Source organism: Carcharodon carcharias, chromosome 3 (assembly GCF_017639515.1).
Source record: "Carcharodon carcharias isolate sCarCar2 chromosome 3, sCarCar2.pri, whole genome shotgun sequence".
Taxonomy (NCBI): Eukaryota; Metazoa; Chordata; class Chondrichthyes; order Lamniformes; family Lamnidae; genus Carcharodon; species Carcharodon carcharias.
Genome location: NC_054469.1, coordinates 72,932,888 through 72,956,699, shown reverse-complemented (window position 1 = coordinate 72,956,699; position 23,812 = coordinate 72,932,888). Strand labels below are relative to the sequence as shown.

Below are 23,812 nucleotides of genomic sequence, written 5' to 3'. Positions count from 1 at the left end.
GGGGTTCTTAATCTCAAATTAATTTTGAAACACTGCATGATTATGGAGAGTTTGAGTTGCATTATGAAGTTTACCAATTTGCTGAAGGTCTTTGAATCAGGAGCATTCGGGGCCTTCAAACTATGGATTAAATTATAAGTTTTACTCCCACAGATGATTAGGAGAATTGCTTTCCTTATCTCCTCCGCCGTAGTTTTGTTTGTTTGGAAAAAAATAGAGATGTTTTATATATTGACTCCAATGCTTTGTGGATGAGTTGAAGAGGTCGAACCTGCCAAAAAGTGGCATTGCTGATGAGTATATTTTCCCTTTTTTCTGTTTAAAACAAGATACTCACATTCATTGGGCAAAGACAGCACTGGAACCAATTTATCCTCATCGCCAGTTGTTATGGACGATTTTCCAGACAGGTTTCTCATAAGAAACAATGAACTTTATTTACAGGGCTTCAACAGCAGATATATGCTTCCATCAGATCCACAGCTAGACACAAACTCCACCCCTAAGGTTCCCCAGACTTCGGGCTGATTTGTTCACACTGTACTGTGTAGTATCACATGACAATGAGTCTTAAAGCTACAGTCACTTCATTCCTTAAAGTTATAGTTACTGCACTCATCCTCCCTGAAGTTCCTGCTCTCATCCACACAACCTGTACAACCTTGAACCTGTTGGACAAGTGCAAGTGCTGAGGCTCCTCCAGTGCTATCTTCTGGATCCCCATACCTGCAGTTACACCCTTATCCCTGACCATGGACAAAATCCGAAGTATCTAGCCTAAGGGATGCGAGTGCCTCCTAGTACAAAGTGTCCAAATAACTTGCCCTCTCTCTGATATATCGCAGCATCCAAAGCTTGAACTTCAGCTCATTAACGCTGAGCCAAAGTTCCTCAAGCTGCAGACACCCACTGCAGATGTGGTTACTGTGGATCACACCAGCACCAAATGCCACAACTGCAACATATTACCTGCTCTGCCATCTCTAGTTTAAAAATATCACTCAATGATTATCTGTAGCCATATCATTGGTTTAGTTAAGCTATAAATTTAATGCAATAGGACTTAGGAGCAGGAGTATGCCATTCAGCATTTTGAGAGAAAAAAATTACCTCTTCTCCGTCTTAAACAGTATTATTCTTAAATTGTGTCCCCTGGTTCTAGTTTCTCCCACAAGTGGAAAGATCCTCCCGGTATCTAACTTGTCAATTCCCCTCAGGATCTTATGTTTCAGTAAGATCAGCTCTCATTCTTACAGGCTCCACTGGATAAAGGCCCAACTGATCAACCTTTCTTCATTAAGATAAACCTCTCATCCCAGAAATGAATCAAGTGAACCTTCTCTGAACTGCTTATAACTCAATTATATCTTTTTCCCAAATCAGGAAACCAAAACTGGACAGTGTACAGCTGCAGTAAAACATCCTTACTTTCATATTCCATTCCCCTTGCAATAAATGCCAACATTCCACTTGCCTTCCTAATCACTTGCTGTACCTGCATAATTTAACTTTTGGTGATTCATAAACCAGGACACTCAAATCCATTTGTACCACTGAGTTCTGCAATCTCTCTCCACTTAAATAGTATACTGATTTTCTATTCTTCTTGCCAAAGTGGACAAGTTCACATTTTCCCACATTATATTCCATCTGCCAAATTTTTGTCCCCTCGCTTAACCTATCTATGTCCCTTTGCAGACTCTCTACCTCCTCTTGACAACATACTTGCCTACCTATCTTGCTTTCATTGGCAAATTTGGCTAACATACATTTGGTCCCTTCACCCAAATCATTGATGTAGATTGTAAATAGTCAAGGCCTCAGCACTGAACCCTCTGGCATTGCGCTAGTTACATCTTGCCTTCCTGAAAAGTATCCATTTATGGAGTGTCGACAAACTGAGTGAAGACTTGGGAGTTTGGTGAGAGGAGAGTTTTAAGTATTAATTTTGTTACATTAAGATCAGCCATGATCTTATTGAATGGTAGAGGAGGTTGGAGGGGCTGAGTGGCCTACGCCTGCTCCTAATTCATATGTATATGTTCATATATACTCTCTGCTTCCCATTAGCCAACAAATCCTTCATCCATGCTTATATGTTACCCCTACACCCTGTCATTTCATTTTGTGTAGTAACCTTTGATGTGGCACCTGATCACCTTCGGGAAATCTAAGTGCACCATATCTACAGGTTTCCCTTTACCCACCTTGCTTGTTACTTACTTAAAAATCTCTAATTAGTAAAACACGATTTCCCTTTCACAAATCCATGTTGACTCTGCCTGAGCACATTGTGATTTTCTATGAATCCTGCTATAACTTGCTCAATAATGGATTCCAGCAATTTCCCTATGTCAGATGTTAGACCAACTGGCCTATAGTTTCCAGATTTCTGTCTCCCTCCTTTCCTGAATAAAGCTGTTACATTAGCTATTTTTTAGTCCACTGGGACCCTTCCAGAATCTAAAGAATTTTGTAAGATTATAACCGATGCATCTATTATAACTGCAGCCACTTCCTAGGCTGCAGGCCATCTCACACAAGCAAAAATTGGGAGAGCCAGGAATTGGGGCAAGAATCCTAGAATGGGATCCCCAACGCCATTTTAACATAGTTCTGGAGCTGTTCCGACTCCACAAATATCCAAGCCATGATTTGTTTCCAAGTTTTTTTTTGAGGAGATGTAGATCTTTTATGGGGGTCTTGTGGCACAGTGGTAGTATCTCTACCTCTGGGCCAGAAGCTCCGTGTTCAAGTGCCACTCCAGGGCTTGGCGGCCATGGAAGGTGCATCATATCATGGCCAAACAGGTTGATTATCAGCCTGAAAATACTTCCAAGATGCCTGATGGCAGTCGATAAGAGTGGGAGAGTTTCCTGGTCAGCCATTCTGCAGAAGGCAATGACAAACCACTGCAGTACTTTGTCAAGCATAATCATGGACCAATCCAATGGGAGTCCATAACAAAAACAGAAACAGAAATACCTGGAAAAACTCAGCAGGTCTGGCAGCATTGATGGAGGAGAGCACATCGTTCCCTCCGTGACACCCTGGTCCACTCCTCCATCACCCCCTACTCCTCAACCCCCTCCCATAGCACCTTCCCATGCAACCGCAGAAGATGCAACACCTGCCCCTGCACTTCCTCTCTCCTCACCATCCAAGGGCCCAAACAGTCCTTTCAAGTGAAGCAGCTTTTCACTTGCACTTCCCTCAACTTAGTCTACTGCATTCGTTGCTCCCAATGCAGTTTCCTCTACATTGGAGAGGCCAAACGCAGACTGGGTGACCACCTTGCAGAACACCTTCGTTCTGTCTGCAAGCATTACCCAGACCTCCCTGTCGCTTGCCATTTCAACACTCCACCCTGCGCCCATGTCCACATGTCTGTCCTTGGCTTGCTGCATTGTTCCAGTGAAGCTTAACGCAAACTGGAGGAACAGCACCTCATCTTCCGACTAGGCACTTTACAGCCTTCCAGACTGAGTATTGAGTTCAACAATTTTAGATCTTGAACTCTCTCCTCCATCCCCACCCCTTTCCGTTTCTTCCCCCTTCTTTTTGTTTTTTTCCAATAATTTATATAGATTTTTCTTTTCCAGCCTATTTCCATTATTTTTAAATGTAGTTCCGCCCATTTTTTATCTCTACCTTTTAGCACTTTTAGTATTCCCCCAACCCCACTAGAGCTATCTGTACCTTGTCTGTCCTGCTTTCTACTCTTAATTAGCACATTCCTTTGGATAATATCAGCACCTTCTTTTGTCTGTAACATCTTTTGGTTATCTCCACCTATTATTGGCTGCTTGTCCCAACAACAAACCCCCGTCCCAAACCAGCTTATATTTCGCCCTTTTCCTATTTTTATTAAGTTTTGTTGAAGGGCCATGAGGACTCGAAACGTCAACTGTGCTCTCCTCCACCGATGCTGCCAGACCTGCTGAGTTTTTCCAGGTATTTCTGTTTATGTTTTGGATTTCCAGCATCTGCAGTTTTTTGCTTTTATCTTTTTATCTCTGTGTTTAATGGAAGTCCATGGTTGCCAATGCCCTCTTAGAGCATATTACCTGAAGGAGGAAAGGGGAAGTCGCTTATGCAGTTGGTGCTGAGTATTTGGACGAACGCAATTGTTTTGCTTGCTAGTGCAATGCTTGTTCTTTCCTAGAAATTTTAAGAACTGGCAGATTCATGCTGACTGGAAGAATCATTTGCAGAAATCTCCTTTTAAAAGGAATACATTAAGACACTAGCTGCATGCATCACAATCAAAATGGAGATCAAGTGATGCGAATTAATCCTGCCTCTGAATTGTTCAACTTAGCAGAACTAGCTTAAGCAGAACCTTAAGTGCAAATATGTTCAACTTAGACAATGTGCTGCACTCCACTATTGCCTTCTATCATGTTTTAGCCAATACAAAAATACTAAAGCACAAAAGATTTTGTGATAGAATTGTGACTAAAGAGGGGTTGCTTTTCAGATTTTTCAGATTCTGGGATTCCCATAGAAACACAGAAAATAGGGGGAGGTGGTCATTCAGCCCTTCGAGCCTGCTCCGCCATTCAATATGATCATGGCTGATTCTCTACCTCAATGCCATACTCTTGCATTTGTACCCATACTCCTTGATGCCTCAAGTTCAGAAATCTATTCCCTACTTAAATATATTCAATGACTTAGCCTCCACAGCCTTCTGTGGTAGAGGATTCCATAGGTTCACCAGCCTCTGAATGAAGAAGTTTCGCCTCAAATCAGTCCCGAATGGTCGGCCCTGTAGCCTGAGACTGTGACCCCTTGTTCTAGACACCCACAGCCAGAGGAAACATCATCCCTCCATCTAGTCTGTCCATCCCTATCAGAATTTTATACGTTTCAATGAGATCCCCTCTCATTCTTCTAAACTCCAGTGAATACAGGCCTAGTCGACCCAATCTCTCCTCATATGACACTCTTGCCATCCCAGGAATCAGTTTCATGTTATCAGCAAACTTGGAAATATTACATTTGGTTCCCTCATCCAAAACATTGATATATATTGTGAAATGTTGGGGCCCAAGCACAGATCCCTGTGGTACCCCACCAGTCACCGCCTGCCACTCTGAAAAAGACCCATTTATTCCTACTCTGGTTCCTGACTGCTAACCAATTCTCAATCCATGCCAATATATTACCCCCAATCCAATGTGCTTTAATTTTATACAGTAACCTCTTCTGTGGGACTTTATCAGAAGTTTTCTGAAAATCCAAATACACCACATCCACTGGTTCTCCCTTATCTATTCTGCTAGTTACATCCTCAAAGAACTCCAGTAGGTTTGTCAAACATGATTTCCCTTTCATAAATCCATGTTGACTTTGTCTAATCCCGCTGATATTTTCTAAGCGCCCTGTAATCACATGCTTTATAAAAGACTCTAGCATTTTCCCTACTACTGATGTTAGGCTAACCGGTCTGTAATTAGCTGTTTTCTCACTCCCTCCTTTTTTTAAACTTGTAGGATTATATTTACCACCCTCCAATCTGCCAGGGCTATTCTAGAATCTACAGAATTTTGGAAGACGACAACCAAAGCATCCACTATTTCCATGGCCACCTCCTTTAGTACCCTGGGATGTAAATTATCAGGCTCTGGGGTTTTATTGGCTTTCAGTTCCATTAATTTCTCTAGCACTATTGTTTTAGTAATACTAACTTCCTTCAATTCCTTCTTCTCACTAGACCCTCGGTTTGCTAGTATTTCTGGGAAGTTATTTGTGTATTCCTTCATTGTGATAATCTACCTTTGTATCAGGAGCTGGAATAAAACCATGAATTTCTGATAGTGACAAGTGGAGTACCGCAAGGATCCGTGCTGGGACCCCAGTTATTCACAATATATATTAATGATTTAAATGAGGGAATTAAATGTAAAATCTCCAAATTTGCAGATGTCACAAAGCTGGGTGGGAGGGTGAGCTGTGAGGAGGATGCAGAGATGCTTCAGTGTGATTTGGACAAGCTGAGTGAGTGGGCAAATGCAGTATAATGTGGATAAATGTGAGGTTATCCATTTTGATAGCAAAAACAGGAAGGTAGATTATTATCTGAATGGCTATAAATTGAGAGAGGGGAATGTGCAATGAGACCTGGGTGTCCTTGTACACCAGTCGCTGAAGGTAAGCATACAGGTGCAGCAAGCGGCAAAATGGCAGATGGTATGTTGGGCTTCATAGCCAGAGGATTCGAGTACAAAAACAGGGTTGTCTTGCTGCAATTGTACAGGGCCTTGGTGAGACCACACCTGGAATATTGTGTGCAGTTTTAGTCTCCTTATCTAAGGAAGGATGTACTTGCTATAGAGGGAGAGCAGCGAAGGTTTACCTGACTGATTCCTGCGATGGCGGGATTGACATATGAGGAGAGATTGAGTCGATTAGGATTATATTCGCTTGGAGTTCAGAAGAATGAGGGGGGATCTCTTAGAAACCTACAAAATTCTAACAGGACTATACAGGGTAGATGCAGGAAGGATGTTCCCGATGGTGGGGGAGTGCAGAAGCAGGGGTCACAGTCGAGGATATTGGATAAACCACTTAGGAGTGAGATGAGGAGAAATTTCTTCACCCAGAGAGTGGTGAGCCTGTGGAGTTCGTTACCACAGAAAGTGGTTGAGACCAAAACATTGTATGCTTTCAAGGAGTTAGATATAGCTTTTGGGGCGAAAGGGATCAAAGGGTATGGAGAGAAAGCGAGGTTCAGTAATTGTTCACCAATCATATATAGAAACATAGAAACTAGGGAGCAGGCTATTAAGTTGGATGATCAGCCGTGATTATAATGAATGGCGGAACAGGCTCGAAGGGCTGAAAGGCCTACTCCTACTCCTAGTTTCTATGTTTCTATATATGATTGGTGAACAATTACTGAACCTCGCTTTTTTTTTTAAAAAGAATAAAGTAGCTCAAGCCAACCCTGCCTGCCTTGTAGACAGACACTAGCTCTAACATCACCTGAGACTGAAGGAAGCCACATGTGATTAAACTTTCCACTTTTATTTCAAGTATTATCAATTTTCTGCACCCAAGTGTTAGTTATGATCCCATAGTAATACTTTGTCCAACAAGAATTTAGGACTGGAAGCTTTCTGAAACACTACTTGGAAAAATCTTTCCAGGGTGCAATTCATAGCATCATCTTTCTTGAAGGACAATCTAGTACGATGTTAACGGCCTGTATCATCAATCTCACCCCAGCATTAAACTCAACAAAGACCATCTTTTCATGAACCTTACTTTGCTGAGATTCTGTCAGTGCCCATTAATTATTTATTCTTGGCATCCCCACCCAAGTACGAGTTCACTAAATGGTCACTTGAACCCTGTAGCACTTGGAAATGTGGGAATCATTGTGGACTAGAAGTGGTGCTTGCAAGTTCTAAGTTATTCTTTGTGACATGATTTGCAAGCTTGCTGTACTACATGTTTTTTTTGTATTGGGGTTAAGCATTCTGCTGGTACTTTTATCACAGAACATTTTGGTGCTTCCTTAGTCTGTGCCAGTTCCCTTGAACAAATTGGAAGACTGCAGTGAGCTTTCAAGCAGGTGAACCTAAGATTTCTTTGTATAAGGCTGTTAATGGGCAAAGATCATCACAATTCTGGCAGTGGAATGACTCTTGCTTTACCAATAACCAGAATATGGGTTTATGGTAAGATAATAAGGCCCTTTGCTCATTTCACTTGTATTTGAAAATCTGGTCTTTTCTTCACTATCTAGAAGTGGTAGGTCCCAGCGAACTACTGGAGTTTTTAAGACAATCTGAGACCTATTTATCTGCTCCTAGCTCATAAATTACCAGATTTATAGAATTAAAATTTCATAAATAGCCATAATGAGATTTGAACTGTGGGTTGCTATTCTAAATCTGTTGCCATAAGCTACTATATCGATTCAAGGTCATGCCGATTGGAAATGCAAGGCTGGCCTTGTATTATTGCACCAATACTGACCTTACTCATTTTTAAAGCTGTTGGAGACTCCTTAACTTGGACATCTTACAATGCTAGCTAAATTTACACAGTAGCCTGGATTTATGGGATGTCGTGGTCCCCACGGTGGGATTCACTGGGGTACCCACCCATGAGAAGAACAGCTGCCCTGCTGTCAATCTTGTTAACACCGTCTCTCCTGCCAATGGCAAGATGGCTGCCAATATCGGTCTGCGCATGCGCACTTGTTCGCACATGCTCAGAAACCAATAGTGTCATTTTAAGGAAGCAAAGTGCTAGCAAAAATCTGACTTTGTTAAGAACTTCTTGCAGCAGTTCCACCAGCGATTAAAACCAAAGCTGTGGCATTTCGCAATAAGCATTTCTTCAGGTTTTTTTGTTCATCTCTGCCAGTATCTACAGCCCTTTGCAGTCAAGAATTCCACAGATTAACTACCCTCAGAGAAGAAATCCCTCATCTCTGTCTTAAATGGGTGACCACTTACTCTGAGATTACACCCTCTGGTCCAGGCTGCCCCACAAGCGAAAACAACTTCTCAGCATCTACCCTGTCAAGCCCCATAAGAATCTTATATGTTTCAATAAGGTCGCCTCTCATTCTTCTAAATTCCAATGAGTAAAGGCCCAACCTATCAACCTCTCCTCATAAGCAAATCCCTTCATACCAGAGATCAACCTAGTGAACTTTCTCTGGACTGCCTCCAATGCCAGTATATCTTTTCTTAGATAAGGGGACCAAAATTGTTCACAGTATCCTAGGTGTGGTCTAATTAGTGCCTTGTGTAGCTTTAGCAAGACTTCCCTATTTTTATACTCCATTCCCTTTGAAATAAAGGCCAACATTCCATTTGCCTTCCCCATTACCTGCTGAACTTGTGCGTTAGCTTTTTGGGATTCATGCATGTGGACTCCCAAATTCCTCTTGTGCTGTAGCTTTCTGCAGCCTTTCTCCATTTAAATGATATTCAGTTCCTCAATTCTTCCTGCCAAAATGCACAACCTCACATTTTTCCACATTATATTCCATCTGTCAAGTATTTGCCCACTCACCTAACCTGTCTATATCCCTCTGTAGGCTCCATCATTTTCACCATTTGCCTTCCCACCTATTTTTGTGTGTCATCTGCAAACTTGGTGATAGTATATTCACTTCCCTCATCTAAGTCATTAATATGTATTGTAAATAATTGTGGCCCCAGCACTAATCACTGTGGCACACCACTAGTTACAGGTTGCCATCCTGAAAATCTCCTCCTTATCTCAACTCTGTCTTCTATTAGTTAGCCAATCGTCTATCCATGCTAACTACTACCCCCAACACCATGGGCTCTTATCTCATTAAGTAGCCTTATGTGCGGTACCTTATCGAATGCCTTTTGGAAATCCAAATATATAACACCTACTGGTTCCTCTTTATTTATCCTATTTGTTACCTCCTCAAGAAATTCTAATAAATTTGTCAGGCATGATTTCCCCTTCATGAAGCCATGCTGACTCTGCTTGATTATGTTATGAATTTCTAAATACTCTGCTGTTAAATCCTTTATAATAGACTTTAACACTTTCCTAATGACGGACATTAAGCTTACTGGCCTACAGTTACCTGTTTTCTGTCTCCCTCCCTTTTTGAATAAGGGCATTGCATTGGCAGTTTTCCAATCTTCTGGGACTTTTCCAGAATCTAAGAATTCTTGGAAGATTACTACCAGTGTAGCCACTATTTGTGTAGCTACTTCTTTTAATACCCTAGGATGTAACCCATTAGATCCAGGGGACTTATCAGCCTTTAGCCCCATTAGTTTCCCTAGTACTTTTTCACTAGTGATATTTATTGTATTTATTTCCTCCCCATTTTTGCCCCTTGATTATTTAGCACTTTTGGAATGCTGAGAGTGTCTTCTACTATGAAGACTGATACAAAGTTTTTATTCAACTCCTCTGTCATATGGGGAACCAGGAAATAACAGGAATTCTTCTCCCAGAAGTGTTTGTGTCTGAAGCCTTGAAAATGTTGATGACAAAATGCAGAAGATTTTTGAATTATTATTTCCCCAGCCTCGTTCTCTAAGGGACCGATGTTCACTTTGGCCTTTCTCTTCCTTTTTATATATTTAAAGAAGCTCTTACAATCAGTTTTTATATTACTTGCTAGTTTACCCTCAAAGTTTATTTTCTCCCTCAATTTTCTTTAGTCATCTATTGTTGGTTTTTTAAACCTTCCCAGTCTTCTGGTTTACCACTAATCTTTGCCACATTGCACGTTTTTTTTTTCAATTTGATACTGTCCTTAACTTCTTTGGTTAACCATGGTTAGTTTATCCCCTTCCAAGAATCCTTTTTCCTCACTGGGATATTTCTTTGTTGTGAGTCATGAAATATTTTCTTAAAAGTATGCCATTGTTCATCAACAGTCTTTTCCGATAAACTTCTTTCCCAGTCCACTCCAGGCAACTCTGCCCTCATTTCTTTATAATTACCCTTATTTAAGTTTAACACAGTTGTTTCCAACCTAAGTTTCTCACTCTCGAACTGAATGCTAAATTCTACCATGTTATGGTCATTGTTTCCTAGGGGATCTTTTACTCTGAGATCATTTAATAAGACTGCCTCATTACACATTACCAGATCCCTGGTTGGATCCACAACATATTGTTCTAGCAAACTGTCCCGAATACACTTAATTCTTGCTCGTGGCTACCTCTACCAATTTGATTTTCCCAATCTACATGGAGATTAAAGTTGCCCATGATTAATATACTGCCTTTTTTATATTCCCTCATTATCTCCTGATTTATTCTCTGCCCTACAGCACAGCTACAGTTAGGGAGCCTATAGGGGGCCAGTGTCTTCTTCCCCTTGCTATTTCTTACCTCCACCCATATGGAATCTACATCTTCCGATCCAAGATAATTCCATTGCGTACTAACAAAGCTATCCCACCACCTTTTCCTTCCTGCCTGTCCTTTTGAAAAGTCACATACCCCTGAATATTTAGTTGCTGGCTTTGATCTCCTTGTAACCAAGTCTCCGTAATGGCTATAAGATCATGCCCATTAACCTCTATTTGTGCCGTTAATTCATTTATTTTGTTCCAAAGTGTAGCTACGAGGAGAGATTGGGTAGGTTGGGGTTATTTTCCTTGGAACAAAGAAGGCTGAGAGGCGACTTGATTGAGATGTACAAAATTATGAGGGGAATAGATAAGAGTGGACAGGATAAAATTGTTTCCCTTGGTGGAGAATTCTAGAAGCAGGGGACATAGATTCAAGATAAGTGGCAGAAGGTGTAGGGGGGACATGAGGAAGAACGTTTTTACACAGAGGGTAGTGGGTGTCTGGAATTCGCTGCCCAAGTTGGTGGTAGAGGCAGAAACTTTAAACTCTTTTAAAATGTACCTGGATCTGCACCTAAAGTGCTATAAGCTGTAGTACTATGGGCCGGGTGCAGGAAGGTGGGATTAGAAAGGGCACCTGGGTGTCCTCGGGCTGGCATGGACAAGATGGGCTGAATGGCCTCCTTCTATGCTGTACATTTTCTATGGTTCTAAATATTATGTGCATTTAAGAAAAGAGCCATTAATTTTGCCTTTTTTTTTAAACCATTCCCCCCCCCACCCCCTTTGACCCTATTTGCTGATGCTTTTTTATGTTTGAATACTCTGTCCCTTCCTGTCATACTCTGTGTATTGATACCTAAATAGCTGCCTTGTTAGCCCACGCATCCCCTTTCCATATGCTTTCCCCCCTCTATTTAGTTTAAAGCCCTCTCTACAGCTCTAGGTATTCGATTTTCCAGGACACTGGCCCTAGCACGGTTCAAGTGAAGCCCGTTCCACCGGAACAGCTCGCTTCTACCCCAATACTGGTGCCAGTGCTCCATGAACTGAAACCCATTACTCCCACACCAACCTTTGAGCCATGCATTTAACTCCTTAACTTTATTTACCCTATGCCAGTCGCCCATGGCTCAGGTAGTAATCCCGAGATTATTACCTGGGGGTTCTGCTTTTTAATTTGACCCCTAACTGTTCAAATTCCTTCAGCAGAAACTCCTTTCTAGTCCTATTAATGTCATTGGTATCAACGTGGATGACAACAACTGGATCCTTCCCTTCCCACTCCAAGTTCCTTTCCAGCCCTAAGGAGATGTTCTTAACCCTGCCACCGGACAGGCAACACAGCCTTCAGGACTCATGCTCATGGTTGCATAGAACAGTATCTACCCTCTAATTATACTGACACTTACCACCACTATGTTCCTATTTCTTCCTCCTACTTGAATGACTCCCTGTATCATGGTGTCATGCTCAATGTCCTCATCCTCCCTGCAGTCCCTGCTCTCATCCACACAGCTTGCAAGAACCTCGCAACTGTTGGACAGTTGCAGGGGCCGAGGTTCCTCAAATTCTACCCCTTGGGACCCCATACCTGCTTCACCTGCAGTCACACCCTCCTGTCCCTGATCACAGACCAAATTTGAATTACCTAAGCTGAGGGCTGTGACCACCTCCTGGAGCAAAGAGTCCGGGTAACCTTCCCCCTTCCTGATGTGGCGCAATCTCTGCAGCTCGGACTCCAACTCTTAACTTGGATCTGAAGTTCCTCGAGCTGCAAACACTTACTACAGATGTGTTCGCTCTGGATCACCTTGGTGTTCAGCAGCACTCACATGCTGCAGCAGCAACACATCACCCACCCTGCCATAGCTATTGTATTTTATTTAATTACTTAATTAATTACTCTCGTATCCCTGTTCTTTACACTTGAAGAATCCCCCGCTCTTTATCATAATTCTTTTACACACCAGTATTGATCTCATACTTAACAAGCTATTTTTAATTAAAAAGACTAGAAATCTAAACACAAACTAAAGACCTTACTTTTACTTAAAAGACTCACCAATGCCACTCACCAATCAGCTGCTCTCCGAGTTCTTTAATGGTCTCTCATCTCTCTCTCTGTGCTCTAACATTGTCTCTCACTCTTCTCTCACTGTTAAAGGCCCCGCTGCTCCCCTCGCTCTCTTACTTTTAATTGGATGGCTGACAGCAATGTAGTACCAGAAGCAGCAGGCAGGATTGGCGGCCATTGTTGGAACCACAAGCAATCCTCAATGGAGATTGTGGCTGGAACCAATTTAAGTGGGGAGGGATTTTGCCAAGGTTAGGCTAAGAGCTATTGCTCTTAAGGCTCTTGAGGGGGTGCAGGGCCAGGCTGGAGAGGCCATATGAAAGGGAGAGGTTGCTGTGGGCAGTGACTGAGGAGTGAACAGGTGTCACGGAGGGAACGGTCCCTCTGGAATGCTGAAAGGGGCAGGGAAGGAGATGTGATTGGTGGTGCCGTGATGTTTTAAGGACAATTCACACTATCAGCTAACGATAAAAGAAATGTGTTCCCTGCAGGTTATGAATTTTCACGTGGGTCAGCCAATCTAGTTCTGGACTCGCATTGTTCAGTGTTTTAATAAATTCAATTATAAATCTCTCTGGTTGCAACCAGCTCTAATACCTTAACTCAAACACAAACACAGTGGGATATCCTTGTGATCCAGTGCTCACTTTTTAAGATTTGGCGGGAACTTTACATTAATCTGCCAAAGCCTCTAAAATCTTTAAATCCCTTCATATTTTCCAAGAAATTTAAAATTTAATCCTAACCCGAGTGCTGTAGTTTTAACTTCAATTGCCAGCATTATTGTATATCATGTGGTTTCTGAAGCCAGAACTGATATCCAGCTGCACATTAGCCTATATTCTTTTCCTGATTTTATCTGCTTTTCCAAATACAATTTATGCAAATACATTCACTTCCATAATGATATTGTCCAATCTTCTAAAGGTACAAACTTGTAACTCTCCCTCACCAATCATCCTTATGCCTGATGACTTACATTGGCTCACTAGCCATGAATGCATTTTTAAAATTCTTACCCATTTGTTTTAATGATTTTGGCCTTGATCTCTGGAATTCCCTCCCTAAGCTTTTCCCTATCTCTCCACCTCAATTTCCTCCTTTAAGACTTTCCTCAAAACCTTCCTCGTCGACCAAGATTTTGGTCACCTATCATCATGTCTCCTCCTTTGATTCTGTGTCACTTTATGTCAAATGCTCCATTGAAGCAGCTGTGGACATTTTACTCCATTAAAGGTGCTATATAAAAATGTCAATTGTTGTTGTTGGACTGAATACTATACAGTGGAAAGGTATCTCTCATGGGCTGTTGGGTTAAAATGCTATGTTTGATTGAAGGCAATACGGTAAATTAATTCCAAGGGCTGGATTTTCCCCATCAGAGATGGAACTGATCCCTTGTTACGTACTCTCTCCCATCACCAGCCTGCCATGAAGCATGGTTTTCTCTGGGCAAGAGACTTGATGACTGTAGAGAGAGAACTGGCGTGCAATTAGTGGCTGGGGCTGGGGGTGGTGGGGGGCAGGAATGGCGGAGTGAATTCGGCCACATTCTGGCCCAAGTTGGCAGCCATTTGTGTGGCTGTTGTTTGTGCATGGTCTTCAAGAAAAAGGAGATCTCCACCTTCAAAGTGTCCATGGCAAATGAAGAGCTGAGATCCAGGATAGGGTCAGGGAAGGTTGGCTACTGAAATTTCACTGCTGCTCAGTAATTCTTTTGTCCAAACTTTCACTTTTTTCCATTAAATAAAACAGTTTCAAAGCTGCTGCTCATGTTCCCACCATACTGCAGCTGGTCAGCTTCAGAGAGCTTCTCACAGATGCCCGTCACCATGAAAATCTTAGGAAGTTAGGTGGTGATTTCTTAATGAGCTCACTAATGAACTCAACATGCCCAACTAATGAGGTGGACAACCTTTCTTGTGCTCCCCCCAACCTTGGGAAAGTCAGAGTCAGGACCGGAGGTGACAGGTTGGCATGCAGGCCGATGGCACCTCCTTTTTCGTAGTCCTGCCTCCATTCCATCCTGATGCAGGACAGGAAAACCCGGCCATAAATTACTATAGTCATGTTTACACCCACAGATCTATTGGATTAAAAGGAGAACCTGCAAGAGAAGCTCAGCCCTAATATTTGAACTGAAGGTAGCATTTACATTGATTTTAGGCACTAGTGCTATGACCACTTTACAATGAAAGTGCACCATCAGTGACTGATACACAACAAATGATTTAGTGTCATGCGGGCTCTAGCCAAGGTGGATGGCAAAACCAGGCCCACCATAGTGAGAAGCCAGGAAGATTTTAATTTCTGAGCCTCGCATGGAATAGCCTCTTCAGTCTTCTACCCAAAACTGTTACAAAGTGATAGCAGCCTGACCTACGGGCAAAGGTATGATTCTGGGTGACAGGAGGCCGCCAGCAAGAACTCAAATAAGCAGTCCCTGGCACTTGAGTAAATGGTTCCACAAAGGAGCAACTGAGGGCAAGAATTAAGCCCCAAGATATTTTTATGGGGCTTCTCCCCAATTAATCAATTAAGTAAACTAATAAAAAGTTTACAAAAATTAACTTTCTGGATCACATTGCATCTGGCTCTTTGATAGCTGGTTGGCCTGGCAGGGAAGCCACAACAGCTTCCCCATGTAGTACGTGTAGAGAGAAGCAGAATTAATATTTCAGGTTGATGACTTATCATCAGAGTTTTCTTGTAAATGATCTTCAAAGAAATGAAATGATGACAATGTGTTTCTCTCTAACTGGATGCTCCCTGACCTGAGTGTTCCTAAGTATTTTCTGTTTTTAAGTGCAAAGTGGAGGGTGATATTAAAATAAACAGATTCCAATGGGCCTCTTTTTGGAAATGACTCTGAACAAAGGTAAACAGAGGAAGAGCAGTACACAAAGATGAAAACTCTGAACTGTACTCTTCTGCAACCTCAAATTGGATTTAAAGGTGACAACACTAATTTGAAGATGCAAACTTTTTTGACGTTTTGCAGTTACAGGCAGATCCCTCATGCAAAATGATAAGTAATGCCTCAAAATGTTAATTCAACAATAAAATTCAACAAATTTTAAATCAACTGATTAAAAGGCAACTATTCAATAGGACAAACTACTCTATTAAGCACACTCATCAACACAAAAAAAAATCACATCTTCAGTTTGCAAAAGCACGGCAAATATTTTATCAAAAGCTGCTTGTAACATGAAGGAACGATAAGGGCTTTTACACTTCAACCTTGCAGCAATGCTATAAAGTGATGATTACATGTGTGATATGGAACAGGAGGCATTTAGTTGATAATCACTACTTAAATATGTATAAATTGAGGTTTGCATGTACTACTTACATTTGCAGCACACTTCTTTATTCCTGTCACAAATAAGACTTCAAATGCCAAATAATTTCAGTGGTTCAGCCCAGCAAACTAAAATAATGGCCTATCCCACTAAGGACATTCCATCATATCTCTAATACTGTGCTTTTTAAACAGAAGCTATAATAGAAACATTAATGTCAGCAATGGCATACCTGGAATAAAGCCAGGTGCTTCACCATCCAACGCCAAAACTTTAGACAATTAAAAGTAATGAATAATTTTAAACTAGAAAATCATTTTTGTGGTCAGTGTCAGGTGATTTCCAGCAGATGAATCATTGGATCCAATGATGTCAGAGTGCAGATCAATGTGAGGAATAATTGAGTTCTACAGAGGAGAATTGGCAATGATGGATTGTGCTGTAAGTGATATGATTGTGGTTAGGTTTGATCAAAAATACATTTTCATTGTACTCTAAATTGCAATTCATACTATTTTATGCATAAACCGCAGTCCTTTCCTAGTTTTAATTAATTCCAATCACACTTCTGTATTATTTTTGCTAAATGCAAGTCAATGAAAACTCTTAGTTCCACCACGACACGCATCCTTCTTTCTTCTCCTTCTCCATCCTAATCTCTGATACCAGGACTTAGATTTTCCTCCACAGAGGTTATTTTGCTGGAAATACATTGGGGTAGAACTTCTGCCTGCCAGCAACTCCCTACTTTGGCAAGATTTTATTTTGTTTCCTCAGGTTCATAATATTCAGGACAGACTATTGGAAACTCAATAAGCCTTAGCTCGGGGTGGGTATCTTAAGGATTTCCAACTCTGCAGCAGCATACAGGGGTACACTACCCATGCAAGGGGAAAGGTATTTGTTTAGTGCCTGCAAAAAGCAAGTTTGCAGATGTTGCAGCATGGTGTACATTTTCTAAGTTTTCAATTTTCTCTGTTCCGGTCTAAATCAGACAAAGGTGGTTGCAGTCATTTGGGACTGTGGGAAGGAAGTCAAACAAAGGATTGGTTCAGATAGAGTGGAAGGAGATGGTCTTAAGAGTAAATCCATGCCAGCAACTTGATATATTAATGCCACACCAGAAGTTGTCCAACCATTGACCAGAAGCGGAACTGGACCAGCCATGTGGCTACAAGAGCAGGTCAGAGGCTAGGAATCCTGCGCCGAGTAACTCACCTCCTAACTCCCCAATGCTTGTCCACCATCTATAAGGCACAAGTCAGGAGTGTGATGGAATACTCTCCACTTGCGTGGATTAGTGCAGCTCCAACAACAATCAAGAAGCTCGACACTATCCAAGGCAAAGCAGCATGCTTGATTGGCCACATATCCACTAACATTTACTCCATCCACCACTGACAAACAGTGGCAGCAGTGTGTACCATCTACAAGATGCACTGCAGAAACTCATTAAGGCACCTTCCAAACCCACACCTGCTACCACCTAGAAGGACAAGGGCAGCAGATACATGAGGAAACCACCACCTGGAAGTTCCCCCCAAGCCACTCACCATCCTGACTTGGAAATAGATTGCTGTTCCTTCACTGTCGCTGGGCCAAAATCCTGGAACTTCCTCCCTAACAGCACTGCGGGAGCACCTACACCACATGAAACATAGCAGCAGCTCACAACCACCTTCTCAAGGGCAAGTAGGGATGGGCAATAAATGCTCGCCTAGCCAGTGACATCCATATCCCGTAAATGAAAAAAAAACTCACTGAATTAATCAAAGGTAGACAACTCAATTACATCTTGTAACAATTTAATTCATATTTTCAGCTCAAGACCTGCACTGTGTTGAACTACAAAAAAGGAATGCTCTGTGAATGTGGAGAGGACATTACTCACAATAAGAGGTTGCACTAGAAAAATTAGCCCAGGCTGGTCTTTTGGTTCAAACAGGTTTATTTTCAAGACAACTCATTGCAACTGACTTCCAAGTAGCTTCCCACAAAGTGTTCCAGCTGTATCTTTTTATTCTGTTTAGATGGGATAATCAATGCCTATCAACTGTTTAACTAGCAATTGTCTTTAACAAGGTGTTGCCATGCAGTGGGATTATTTATACATTGACAGATTCCCCTCTTTTCTTTTTTAATCAAAGCTTTTGAAAAAAAATTAAAGAACATTCTTCTTGAAACAAACAGAAGGAAATAATGTCATGTATTCCCACATCTATAGATCATATATATATATATATATATACACACACATACACACACACATATACATGCAATAAAACAAAAAATAGTTTTTTTTCCATTTCATCATAGCATAAGACACCCCTCTTCCAATACATTTAATAAATTCTTACAGCAAGCACTTCTATTTGTAAAACAGTCTGATAGTTGGTGACTTGTGTCAACCCATTGTATCTTAGAGATCTCTCTTCTCTCAAAGATTTCTTTTATGCTGGCTACGTCGAGACTTAGCCTTTTTTCAAATGAACACCAGCATTTCAGCAGCTAAGGTGCTTTGCACTTCCCTTATTTTCTTGGCCTCACAAGCCAGTGGGCAACATTTATCATTCTTTCCCACCAAGAATATGATGAATCCTGCTGTGCTAGAGTACTCATCTGGAAGATTGGCATATGAAGCATTGCTAAAAATGACCAACATCATATCTTCTGGATCACCCAAGACTGGAAACTTGGGCACACTTCTCTCAGAATTTAATTTATTTTTGTCTGTTATATTTGCTCTCGGAACTTCCTCAACTGTAGCATGTTCCATCATGGTATTCAGCTCCAACATATAACCAGCGTCAGGCCTAGTCTGAGCGCACAATTAGTTGAACTGCCCAATCAAACTTCTCAACTGTTCTGTTTCTTCCCTGGTAGCAGGATCCTCTTTTTGTGAGGATCTAACCAGAGTTATTGGGGTATAATTAACATTTTCTAGATAAGACTGTTGATTCAATGTACTCCTAACTTGCTCTGCTTAATGTCTAACCTTATGTATTTAAAGGCCCATGAAGCCTGACCTCTGACCTTGAATTCCTTCTTTATCTTCTCGAGTACCCATTGTTCAAATTCTACAAAACATCCCCACAGGAAATCACCAACATGCAAGATAAAGATTCCAGCTAGTTTCTCCTTATGGTACCAGTAGAACATCACTTTTAACTGAAATACAACCTGTTTTCAACAGAACAGATGGAAAAATACCATACTCTTGACGCATTATTCAATTCATAAACATACTTGTTCAATTTCCATAGTTTTCCTTCTACATCACCGGCTTCTTTGGGTGGTTTCAAAAAACTCCCCCCCCCTGTAAAACCGTAGCCTTTACATCAATTGATTTGCACTCGCAGGAATAGGATGCCAAAATAGCTAAAACAAATATCTTCAAACTCACTTTCCCTGCAGTAGGCCAGTCCACTCTGACATCCTGATTTCCTAGTCTCTCTTCAAACCTCGGGCTACTAATCTCGCTTTGACTTTATACGTGTAGTCTGGGAGTACCTCTTCTGTACAGATCCACCTGTGAGATAGGGCTGGCTGCCCTCTGTCAGGTATTTCAGCGTACACCCCAAATTCCTTCCAACTTTCTAACTCCTTCTGTTTGGCTTCCATTAATCAGCTCATTTTCCAATTTATTAGTGGCTACTAGAACCTATTGGTCATAAGGACTTCTACTTGTATTGTGATTCCTAGCTTGCTCTCTAGTCCTCCTATGGCCTCTACTTAGATTCCTCTCCCTTTCTGGACCACTACTATTTGATCGTTCTCCCATGTGAGCAAAACCCCGTTTGCAAGTCTGTGATTTTTTTCTAGGGCCAAGACCACTTTCTGCTCCACTGTCAGAACTCATACTGCACTTTCTGGGTTTCCACATCTTGACCAATCAATAGCTCATCTCCTGCCCTTCATCCTGCACAGATAGCCAATGTTTGTATTTACCAGTGGCCTTTCCTGCTCTCCCTATGATTGTGGTATCCCTCCACACACTGGTCCCTTCTGGCATGTATGTTATCTTTGTTCCTACTTTGGGTAATTGCCCTTTTGGATGAATAGCATTACCCTGTACCTCAGTGTTAATTTGTTCAAGTCAGTCAACCCTGTATCTGCCGTCATCTGCACCTCATAGCTACCTAGTGTGTGTATGTGAAGTGCATGGTGCATCCTCGTGTTCTATGTCCTGTTCAGGACCTGTAAAGGTATAGTCAGTGCCAATTAACCATGAAGAATGTACCTTTACAGTTTGATTGCCATGTTGCACAATTACTATTTTCCCATCACTCCTGATTACCTTGCCAGGTCCTTTCCACTCTTTCTGGCCTTCCCTTTTATAATATACCATGTCTCATTGTCTAACCTGTATTCCTGTTGGTCCTATGCAGTGCTGTCGGGCCCACTGAATTTTCTCCGAAACCTCAGCTTCAATGAAAGCTTTTCTGCCAGCATGCAAAGTGTTCAGATGAGCAGAAAAGGTGGAGATAACGCTCATCCCTTTTAGAGCAGGGGGAGTATCTGTCAACACCAAAGGTCACTTCGGATTTCTTCCGTACACCACCTGGTAGGGACTGTACCCCCCAACCATTTGCAGAGAGTTCCTTGCATGCACCATCCATGCTAGTGCTGTTTGCAGTTTACAATCTGGTTGATCAGCCAATATTTTATGTCACATCGTCTATTAATGCATGGTTTCTTTTGCGAAGACCATTACTAAACAGGCTCTCAGCTGCAGTGTACACAACTATGATGTTTAAATTTTCATACACATCTCGAAATTTCTCATTGGCAAATTCCCCACCATTAACTGTGAGAAACTCAGTTGGTGTTCCTAATCCTGTTCCTACCCATTTCTCCACGACATTGTTTACAATGGTCCTTTTGTCTTTACTATGTATTACAGTGGATAGGCTAAATCTGGTTGCCATATCTATGAAATGTAGTAAAAAAAAATACCCCTATCCTTGTCCCAAACTTTCAAGTCCATTGCCACTGCATTGTTAAACTCCCTGGCTAGTGCCAAGCTCACAACAGGACGCAGTGGTGTCTTGCGATATTTAAGGCAAATTTCAAACTGAGCAGTGATTTGTTCAATAAGGTCATCATAATCTTTATCGACCACTCCCGCATCTCAAAGTAGAGTCTTCAGTTTCTGTGGTGCCGGACGTGCAAATTATCTATGTAATTTCCAAATGATTTGCTTTTTGTCCACCAAATTCTTATTCTCAACAGTTAACAAAACTTCAAGAACTTTTTGATGAGAAATCTCTGGCTTCCTTAGTGGCAAGCAGTAATGGCCTGACCGAGTCAAATGTAGATCCACATTTTTTCCAAACACGACTGCTCTATCATTCTTCATATCTAGTGTCATCTGAGCCTTCTTCATAGCAGATCGACTTAACAATAGCTTTATCTTGCTAGAAATCCTGTCAGTACTGATAAACGGATTGATCCCTGCTATCTTACAATGGAGGACCACCCGTTTGGAGGACATTAATGTATTGTCATCTCCGAACCTGAAGTGGGTAGAGCTTTCATACTCCTTGACCTTCCGTCAGTATACCTCATCGAGAGACTCTAGATAGCTGTCAAGCCAATACATGCCACACACCACAGAAGTGAAACCACTGTCCAGAACTGCACAGTTGAAGGAATCTACCATTAAGATGCTCATCATTGGGTTGAAACTCTCAGTGATCAATACAATTCCATCAGGGCAGTCAACATCATCGTTTTTAGTTTCAGATGAATCCGTCTCATGGGTCACTTCAAAAACATGATTCCTTCACTGTGGACAGTTCATCGCGTAATGATACTGGGAATTACATTAAAAACACCAATTAACCATTCCCCGTGCATTTTTTGGGTTTAAATGCCTATGGTCACCATCCCAAACACGCTTTTTGTCCCGACTCTCAAATTGCCAGGGTTCCAGCCATTTTCAGACTTCTTGTCATTAACCCCATCTTTGCATTGAAATCTTCGTCTAATATTTGGTTGACCTTGAAATTCGGCCACCATTAAATCCTCTATCCTTTGTTTCACAGCATAGTTGTTCGCATTTGCTAAGAAAGTGGCAGGGAATGGTTATTTCCCCAGAAATCTTTTTAGTGCAGCAGCCATTTGATCTTGGAAAGATTCTTTCCCCCGAAGTGTACCCCTAAAGTACTAAATGACTATCAACATGGGAAATGTGAGCACAGTCCAGTAATTTAAATGACAATACCAATTTCGGAATTTCAAGTTCAAACCTCTGTAGTTTCCTGTACCATTTATCAAAATCCATGATATATTCTTCCATGGACTGATCATCTGATTTCCTAAACCTATCAAAGATCGTCCAAGCTTTATACGCTTCCAAAAACTCATCTTTTTTGTAGAACTTATCCAAAAATTGTAACAGAAGGTTCAATCCCTCTTCATGATCCAAATCATCCACTTTCCACTCTGAAAATACTTTACTCCTTATCTTACTTTTGGCTGGTAATAATAACACCAAAGACATACCTTGCTTCTTCCAGGGTATGGAAGTAACCTGGGTCCACATTTCAACTTCAGCCTTCCATTGCTGATAAGGTTCAGAGTCAGAAAAATTGGTAGATAGTCAAAGCTTGCAATTTTGCACCATCCTTCCACCATTCTGTAACTTAAATTGTCAGCAACAGTGTACTTCTTTCCCCTCAAAGGACTGAGACAAAAAGCTTCATATACAGCAATTAATCAGCAAAGCTTAATGTTCATCCTCTGCTACCATGTGCCTCATAATATAAGATTGTAGTAGGAGAATTAGTCCGGGCTGGTCTTTTGGTTCAAGCTGGGTTTATTTAAGACAACTCCTCAGTATTATTGGTTTCTAAGTAGCTTCCATCCAAAGTGTTCTAGCCGTATCTTTTTATTCCGTTTCGATGGGATAATCAATGCCCAACGCCTGTTTAACTAGCAATTGGCTTTAATAACGTGATTGCCATGATTATTTATACATTGACAGAGGATGTTTCCTCCTGTGGGAGAGTCTAGAACTTGAGTCACTGCTTAAAAATAAGGGGCGCCTATTTAAGACAGAGATGAGGTGAAATTTCTTTCCCTTAGAGGGCTGAGAGTCTTTGGAACTCTCTTCCTGAAAGGGTGGTGGAAGCAGAGTCTTTGAATATTTTTAAGGCAGAGGTGGATAGATTCTTGGTAAGCAAGAGGGTGATAGGTTTTCGGGGGTAGGCGGGATGCAGATTTGAGGTTGCTATCAGATCAGCCGTGATCTTATTAAATGGTGGATCAGGCAGAATGGCCTACTCCTTGTTCGTAGATAGTTCTGAGGCCTTTCACATCCTCTTTCTTGATCTGAAAAGGTTAGTCCATTCTCTGCTCAACATGAAAGGAAATGGCAAAAGTCTCATAATATATAGTTACTTGTTTCCTAGAACTGCCATTGCCAAATTTGTTAGAAGAAATGTCTTTACATAGAAGACTTGGAATGCATTGTCAAGGGTGTAATTAAGGCAGAATCCCCAGCAATTTTGAATCCTGTCTGCAAGAAGAGACGTCATTCCTGCCAACTGCAGGTGGGATTCCGTATCGGAAAATGGTAATGAGGTCAAAGAGATAAAATCTCTT

The 23,812-nt window shown here is 41.5% G+C and overlaps 1 protein-coding gene across 7 annotated transcripts in view; it reads right to left on the bottom strand.

Moving 5' to 3' along the window:
• cdk14 (cyclin-dependent kinase 14) overlaps window positions 1-23,812 on the bottom strand; it is a 953,540-nt gene that overhangs the window by 130,321 nt on the left and 799,407 nt on the right. The window lies entirely within an intron of this gene.